The sequence below is a fragment of the Triticum dicoccoides genome, chromosome 3A (genome assembly GCF_002162155.2).
Source record: "Triticum dicoccoides isolate Atlit2015 ecotype Zavitan chromosome 3A, WEW_v2.0, whole genome shotgun sequence".
NCBI lineage: Eukaryota > Viridiplantae > Streptophyta > Magnoliopsida > Poales > Poaceae > Triticum > Triticum dicoccoides.
Genome location: NC_041384.1, coordinates 214,923,342 through 214,932,015, shown reverse-complemented (window position 1 = coordinate 214,932,015; position 8,674 = coordinate 214,923,342).

Sequence of the window (8,674 nt, the reverse complement as noted above, 5' to 3'; positions counted from 1 at the left end):
GGGCGGGCACCCGTTGCGCCATACGGGCGGCGCCCGACGCCCGCTACCGCCCGAACCGCCATGGCCCCTCTGGGCCACAGACAAGTGGGGCCCAACTCCCAAAACATTTTTATAAAAGAAAAGAAAATGAAATAAAAATGAATTAATAAAATTAATTATTAATTAATTAAGTTAATTATTAATGAATTAATTAAGTTAATTAATCATGTTTAAATTAATCTAATTAATTAGTTAATTTAAATAAAAAGTAATTAATTAGCTAAACCCTAATTAATCTAAGCAGTGTACGACATGCGGGACCCACATGTAGTTGTGCAGTTGACTGCTGACGTCATCATTTACTATTCTGGATAATGTTGATTTAATTAATTAAATAAATCCTAAAAATGATTTAAGTCTTTTAAAATTAATATAAAATAAACCGTAGCTCGGATGGAAAAACTTTGTACATGAAAGTTGCTCGGAACGACGAGACGAATCCAGATACGCAGCCCGTTCATCTGCCACGCATCCCTAGCATAGCAAACACGCAATTTTCCCCCTCTGGTTCATCTGTCCGAAAACGTGAAACACCGGGAATACTTTCCCGGATGTTTTCCCCCTTCACCAGTACCACCTCGTACCGCGTTAGGGCACACTTGGCATCCCGCTTTGTCATGTCATGCATCGTCATGCATTTGTTTGCATTATATTTATTGTTTCTTCCCCCTCTTCTCTCGCTAGACACCGAGACCGACGCCGCTGCTACCCAGTACGACTACGGTGTTGACGACCCCTCTCTCTTGCCAGAGCAACCAGGTAAGCCCCCCCCCCCTTGATCACCAGATATCGCCTACTCTTATCTATACTACTTACACTAGGGTAGTGTAGCATGTTACTGCTTTCCGTTAATCCTATCCTGATGCATAGCCTCTCCTTGCTACTACTGTTGTTACCTTTACCTGCAATCCTAATGCTTAGTATAGGATGCTAGTTTATCATCAGTGGCCCTACATTCTTGTCCGTCTGCCATGCTATACTATCGGGTCGTGATCACTTGGGAGGTGGTCACGGGTATATACTTATACATAATATATGATACTTGTGGTGACAAAAGACGGGTCGGCTCGAGGAGTACCCGCCGTTGATTCACGAATTGGGGGCTGGAAGGACATACTTTCTCAACAGCCCTCTGTGTGGGTCTTTATGGCGAAGCGATAGGGTAGGTTGAGACCACCTAGGAGAGAGGTGGGCCTGGCCCTGGTCGGCGTTCGCGATTATTTCAAGATAACACGTTTAACGAGATCTTGGTATTTGATCTGAGTCTGGCCACTGGCCTATACGCACTAACCATCTACGTGGGGATAGTTAGGGGCACTCAACGTCGTGGTATCAGCCAAAGCCTTCGTGACGTCAGCGGCTGAGTGGCGCGCGCCGGGTTGGACTGGAACGCCTGCTCTTGTATATGGGAGGCTAGGTCTGCTCACCGGCCGCGTACGCAACGTGCAGGTGTGCAATGGGCGATGGGCCCAGACCCCTGTGCCATAGGATTTAGACCGGAGTGCTGACCTCTCTGTTGTGCCTAGGTAGGGCTGCGACGTGTTGATCTTCCGAGGCCGGGCATGACCCAGGAAAGTGTGTTCAGACAAAGGGGATCGAGCGTGTTGGGAAATGTGGTGCACCCCTGCAGGGAAGTTAATCTATTCGAATAGTCGTGATCTTCGGTAACAAGACGACTTGGAGTTGTTCCTTGACCTTATGACAACTAGAACCGGATACTTAATAAAACACACCCTTCCAAGTGCCAGATACAACCGGTGATCGCTCTCTCACAGGGCGACGAGGGGAGGATCATCGGTTAGGATTATGCTACACGATGCTATCCCCCTCTTATTCCGGCATTCTGCAGTTCAGTCCACATATGATACCATTAATCCATTTGATGTCAATGCATACATATGTAGTGTAGCTCCTTGCTTGCGAGTACTTTGGATGAGTACTCACGGTTGCTTTGCTCCCTCTTTTCCCCCTTTCTATACTCGATTGCTGCGACCAGACGTTGGAGCCCAGGAGCCAGACGCCACCGTCGACGATGACTACTACTACTCGGGAGGTGCCTACTACTACGTGCAGCCCGCTGACGATGACCAGGAGTAGTTTAGGAGGATCCCAGGCAGGAGGCGTGCGCCTCTTTCGATCTGTATCCCAGTTTGATCTAGACTTCTTAAGGCAAACTTGTTTACTTATGTCTAGACTCAGATATTGTTGCTTTCGCTGACTCGTCTATGATCGAGTTCTTGTATTCGATCCCTCGAGGCCCCTGGCTTGTAATATGATGCTTGTATGACTTATTTTATTTGTAGAGTTGTGTTGTGATATCTTCCCGTGAGTCCCTGATCTTGATCGTACATGTTTGCGTGTATGATTAGTGTACGGTCAAATCGGGGGAGTCACAAGTTGGTATCAGAGCCGACTGCCTGTAGGAATCCCCCTTCCACACTCCTTGGCCGAACTCGAGTCTAGACATTACAAAAACTTTTACTAACATGGATGTGTGCCTTACGGGCCCATGTCGCCATCTAGGTGGTATTAGGATCTTTTACTCATTGATCCTTACTCTGGGACTCTGAACTCTCTTCTACTCGGGTTAAACAATTTTAATAACTCTAACATTAGGATCCCGTGACCATGTTCACCCCAAAGTTGGATAAGCCCTAGTTATTCTTTAGAGTAGTATTTGAACATTATCCACATTGTCATTTGACTCCTGTGAAAACATCTTTGTTTTCAGATGGAACCCACGAGACAGGTCGTGCGCCACACGACGGCCATTGGTGACTCAGGATCACCTGTTGTGTTGGTTGAGATGATGACCTATCTGGGTTATCGCTGGCACCCTGAGTACACTATCTACGAGGAGTACCAGGACTTCAACCAGGAGTAGTACCGTGCCATCGTCCACCTCTACTCTCGGGATACTACACTACTGCCTACTCCACTGTCACCCGAGAGCCCTTCTACCATCAGAACCTGGTTCTGCATGCCGATGGGCTAGATAGAGCTAACCGAGCTCTTCTCCACGAGTTGTACACCACCCGTCAGCACCTGTACCGTGCTCTGACGCTGTTGCACCCCTCTGTCCGATCTGGTGATCTGTCGCGTTCTGCGATCTACCCTTCCAGGACCGTGATGCCCTAGGGCGTCGGCTAGCCAGATGTGGGAGGCTACTCTCCCGCACTTAGTCCTCTCCTGCCACCTGCGCGTCGGGTTCCGCACCAGAGTATCCGCGGACCCCAGGCTACTCGTGTGGAGGTCTTTCCTTCACGTCACTACCAGTTGTCAAGCTACACCTACCTCCACAGTTCCTCCTGGGACTGATGTAGTCTTGCTTGTTAGTGTTAGATGCATTCACTGCGAGCCTGCGTGCCGCCTATGATGTTCTTAGCCTATGTACCGAACTCTGTGTACCGAACTCTATGCATGATCTCTTTTGTAAGATATACCAACTACTATGTAGTATCTATCGTGTTCCTTTCATTATGCATGTTTCATCATGAATGATTCTTATCCTTGCAAATTCTCAATGTTGAACTACCCCTGTTATATATTAGCAGGATGGTTAGACCAGGTGGTCGTGGTCGTGGTGACCCTCCCCCACCCCGCCTGAGTACATGGCTGGGATGATGCAATAGTTTGAGCTGAATCGCCGGTTTATGGAGAATATTATGGCTCAATTTCCTCACCCCAATATGAACCAGCAGCCAACCCAAGTGACTCTGCAGGACTTCATGCATCTCAATCCAACTGTGTACCGCAGCTCAACTCAGCCTCTGGATCCTGATGACTGGCTCTATGACATCACCTATGAGATGGAGTCTGCTAATGTATCCCCTGCCAGCTATGTCACCTTTGCTTCCTTCTTCTTGAAGGGACCTGCTGCTCAATGGTGGGACAGCCATAGGCGTACTCTGCCAGTTGGAACAATCATCACCTGGCCAGACTTCCAAGCTGCCTTCCGTGCTCGCTTCATTCCTCACGGAGTCATGGACCGGAAGAAGCGCGAGTTCCGCAGCCTTACCCAAGGCAACAAAACTATGGAAGCTTATCAGCGGGAGTTTCTAGACTTGTCCCGCTATGTTGAAGAAGACATTCCAACTGATGCACGCGGACAGGAGAAGTTCTGTGATGGTCTTCAAGCTGACATCAAGCTCGCACTTCTAGTGCATGACTTTGCCGATTTCGCCACCTTGGTGAACAAGGCCATCAATGTCGAAACTGGTCTACAGGAACACCAGAGCTCTCACAGGCGCAACCGTGACACGGGCTCATCTTCGGGCCCATCTTCGCAGAAGCGTAGGATATGGATTCCCAACAGCATGTATCAGCCAACTGCACCTGCTCCAAGGCAGTCCTATGCTGCACCGCGTCTGCCTCCCCCACCAACTAGGCAGCCAAGACTTCCAGCTCCACCACCCCGAGCTCCTGTTCCCACTCCCAATAATGGTCTATGCTTCAGGCGTGGTCAACCAGGACACCGTGCTAGAGAATGCAACCAGGACCAGAATCAATTGGCCCTTCCTGCAGCTGGCCGTGGAAGCAACCAGCTTCGCAACAACAATGCCAGGTCTTATGGTCGTGTTCATGCCAACAACGTTGATCTTAATGAAGCCCAAGACCAGCCTGCTACTGTGATGGGTACACTCCTCGTAAATTCAGTACCTGCATCTGTTTTCGATTCAGGAGCATCACATTCATTCATGTTAGAAGATTTTGCATACAAGGATGACGTTAAATGTGAGGAGATGAACACTACGGTATTGGTAAAAAAAACCGTGGGACAATGTCAAACTTCACTGGTTGGCATCGACGTCCCCGTGGAAATCGAAGGGCTGGAATTCTATGCCTCTCTCATTATCCTGAAGTCGTCTAACATTGACCTCATTCTGGGGATGGATTGGTTGAAAGCGCATACTGCTTCTATAGTTTGCGCCACCAAGACCGTCCATCTGCTACATCCTTCTGACGAAATAGTTACTTACCAGGCTCATCTAGTTCAAAATGCCGAGCACGACTTTATGCCTTGAATGCATTGAACGCTGCACCACTCGAGGGCATTGAAAACATTCTCGTCGTTCGTGAATTCCAAGAGGTCTTTCTGGAAGAACTTCCAGGGATTCCCCCTGCTAGAGCTGTCAAATTCGTCATCGACTTGAAACCAGGCACCACTCCTATAGCCAAACGACCCTACAAGATGCCGCCGCATGAACTCATTGAGCTTAAGGAGGAAATCGACAAATCTCCTGTCAAAGGTTTCATTCGCCCTAGTTGCTCTCCTTGGGGAGAACCTTCTCGCTTTGTTAAGAAGAAGGATGGGACGAACCGATTAGTCCAAGACTACCGCCCTATAAACCAAGCTACCATTCAGAATAAATATCCTCTTCCTCGGATCAATGATCTTTATGATCAATTGGCTGGCTCATCAGTGTTCTCCAAACTCGACTTGAGGTTGGGTTACCACCAGATCCGTGTTCATGAAGAGGATATCCCAAAAACCGCCTTCGTGACTCGGTATGGGTCATACGAGTACACCGTCATGTCATTCGGCTTAACGAATGCTCCAGCCACTTTCTCTTGTCTGATGAACTACATATTCATGGATTACCTCGACAAGTTCGTCGTGGTTTATCTGGATGATATCCTGGTATTTTCCAAGAACAAAGAAGAACATGCTGAACATCTTCATCTTGTGCTGGAGAAGCTTCGAGAGCATCAACTGTATGCTAAGTATTCCAAGTGTGAATTCTGGCTCCCCGAAGTAACCTATCTTGCGCATGTCATCTCCAAGGATGGTATTGCCGTCAACCCTGAACGAGTTCAAGCTATTCTTGATTGGACTTCTCCGAAGAATGTCAAGCAAGTCCGAAGTTTTCTCGGTCTCGCCAGCTATTGCCATCGATTCGTCGAGAACTTCTCCAAGATTGCCAGGCCTCTGACTATTCTGTTGCATAAGGGTGTCAAGTTCGAATGGACAGACAAGTGTCAGGAAAGTTTCCAGGCGCTCAAAGACAAGTTGACTTCTGCCCCAGTGCTTGCTCCACCTGATACTAAGAAGGACTTCGTCATTTACTACGACGCTTCCCGTCAAGGATTATGTTGTGTCCTAATGCAAGAGCGCAGAGTGATTGCTTATGCCTCTCGTCAACTGCGCCCTCATGAAGAAAACTACCTAGTCCACGATCTCGAGCTTGCTGCTGTCATTCATGCACTGAAGCAGTTGCGACATTACCTTCTCGGTAATCATTACGAGATCTTCACCGACCACCAAAGTCCGAAGTATCTGTTTACTCAGCTAGATTTGAACCTCCGTCAGCAGAGATGGATGGAGACTATTGCAGACTTTGACGTGGGTATATCCTATACCCCCGGCAAGGCTAATGTAATGGCTGATGCCTTGAGACGCAAGTCTTACTACAACCACCTCCAGGTTCACAAAGTTCAGCCCTCGCTTGTCGAAGAATTTAAAAAGCTGAACCTTCATATTGTTCCTCCTGGAGCACTCGCTCCCCCTCCCGCAGAGTTTTAAAAGATGAATCTTCGTGTTGTTACTAAGGGTTCTCTAAATGCCCTGGCTGTCGTACCAGATCTTGTAGATGGTATAAAGACTATTCAAGGTTATGACTCTGAAGTCCATAAGATTAAACGTCATCTAGCAGAAGGAAAGCCCTCATTCTTCTCTATCGCCGATGATGGCGCCTTGTACTTCAAAGGCCGCCTAGTGGTACCATGTTCGAGGAAAAACCTGGATCAGACTAAAAGGGTTATGAAAGAAGCTCATGATACGCCTTTGTCTATTCATCCCGGTAGTACAAAGATGTACCAGGACATCCGTCAGAGATTCTGGTGGTCTAATATGAAGCATGACATTGCTCGTTATGTTGCTGAGTGTGACGTTTGCCGTCGTATCAAAGCTGAACATCAAAGGCCTGCTGGAACTCTACAACCTATCTCTATTCCTGAATGGAAATGGGACCATGTTGAAATGGACTTCATCACTGGATTTCCTAAATCGCAGAAAGGTAATGATGCTATTCTTGTCGTCATTGACCGGCTTTCTAAAGTTGCACATTTTCTGGCAGTCAAAGAGACAATCACTGCAAGTCAGCTTGCTACTCTCTACATGTCCAGAATTTTTTCACTTCACGGTATTCCACTCGTTATCAGTTCAGACCGTGCCAGCTTATTCACTTCAAGATTTTGGGCAAGTTTCCAAGAAGGTACGGGAACTCATCTGTCGTTCAGTACTGCGTTTCATCCTCAGTCACAAGGACAAGTTGAACGTGTCAACCAAGTTCTCGAAGACATGCTTCGAGCTTGTGTAGTTTCCTTCAGCAAGAAATGGGAGGAATCTCTTCCATATGCCGAGTTCTCTTATAATAATAGCTATCAAGCTAGTCTGAAGATGTCCCCCTTCGAAGTGTTATATGGACGAAAGTGTCAGACCCCTCTGAACTGGTCAGAAACTGGGGAACATCCACTCTTCGGTCCGGATATTATCCAACAGGTCGAAGAACAAGTTCGCATTATCCGCGAGAATCTCAAGACTGCCCAGTCACGTCAGAAAAGTCAGTATGACCGTCATCACCAAGACATGGTCTATCAACCTGGCGAAAAGGCTTATCTTTGGGTTACACCAAGGGTGCTCACCGCTTTGGGATCAAGGGCAAGCTAGCCCCTCGCTATATCGGTCCCTTCACTATTATCGAAAGGCGTGGAAAAGTGGCATATCAACTGGAGCTTCCGCCGAACCTTTCCCAGGTTCATGATGTGTTCCACGTGTCACAACTCTGCCGTTGCTTCAAGGATCCAATCCGAGCAGTGGATCACGAAGTGCTCAAATTGCAACAGGACCTCTCCTACAAAGAGCATCTGGTCCGCATTCTCGACCAAGCTGAACGCCGCACACGTCAGAAGGCGATCAAATTCCTCAAAGTCCAGTGGTCGAATCACTCTGAAGAAGAAGCCACTTGGGAACGCGAGGACCACCTGCGTGATGAATACCCCGCACTGTTTCCTTCTACCTCCTAAATCTCGGGACGAGATTTCTTGTAGTGGGGGAGTTTTGTAACGCCCGGATAATCATGCTACAGTAATCCTGCGCTAATGGTGCCACGTCACCACGGATACTGTTGTTAACCTCGCGATGATTCAAAACCGATTCAAACTCAAATTTGAAATTAAGTCAAACGATAAAAATTTACAAACGTTAAAACAAAAATGTTTGGTTTGTCCATAATATTACATAGTTAATTATGGTGAAGAAAACACATGTTTAGAAAATGCATAAGTATTTTAAAATCAAATAAAATAGAAAAAGAAATAAAAGAAAAGAAAAATAAAAGACAAAAAAAGAGAAAAGGAAACCCCCCCCCGGCCAGTCGGCCCAGCTTTTAGCCAGGCCGGCCCAACTGGGCCTGCAAGCCCACTCCGCACTCTCCATAACCCCTCCCCACTCCACCAGTCCCCCACCAACACTCCCCACTCCCTCCCCGAAATATCTCCCCCTCTCCCCGATTTGATCGGGATCGAGGAGGGAGATCGCCGCGACGCCCGACCCCGCCGCCCGACGCTGCCTCACCGGAGCTCGACGCGCTCCCCCGCCGGCCTGCTTCTCCTCCCCACCATCACTCGTCTCCGT